Here is a 657-nt window from a genome sequence, read left to right on the forward strand (position 1 = left end):
AAAAAAAAAAAAAAAAAAGTTACATCCAGGCAATTTTAAATATTATAGTAAGTTGCTATTAACTAAACTAAGCTTCCTTTTTGTTTTCTAAAACTCAGCCAATTATACATGTATGTGTTAAGTGCCTAGCAATTGCACTGACACAGATATTATAATCAGACTTCAGAAAGAACCCAAATAACTATGTAGTGATCAGCATCTTGATGAGGTCTGATAAAAAACAGATGCAGTGAGTGCTCCTGCTGAGTGCCATCCAAGGAAAAGGCAGGTTCATAAAAAACGCTTCCATGTATAGTCATTTATCTTATTCACTGGATCTGAGACTTCTGGCTCTTCCCCAAAGGCAAAATGACCAGGAAAGGTAAAGTACTGTATTACTTCAGGACACTTGAGGTGGTTTGGATAGTACTAAAGACACAAAATAGGACTTCTCAAGCTGGGCGTGCTGGCTCATGACTATAATCCCAGTGCTCAGGAGACTGAGATGGGGCATCATCGTGAGTTCAATTCAAGGCCAGCCTGAACTACAATCCTCAACTCCCACAATCCTCAGATTACAGGCATGTGCAACCCCCACAACACACACAAAGTAGGATCTTTCCGAGGACTGAAGCAAATTCCTAGGGCTAACCTCCAAGTAGTGTTCAGTGGATAAAA

This window comes from Octodon degus, unplaced genomic scaffold (assembly GCF_000260255.1).
Source record: "Octodon degus isolate 3935 unplaced genomic scaffold, OctDeg1.0 scaffold00003, whole genome shotgun sequence".
In the NCBI taxonomy this organism is placed as follows: domain Eukaryota; kingdom Metazoa; phylum Chordata; class Mammalia; order Rodentia; family Octodontidae; genus Octodon; species Octodon degus.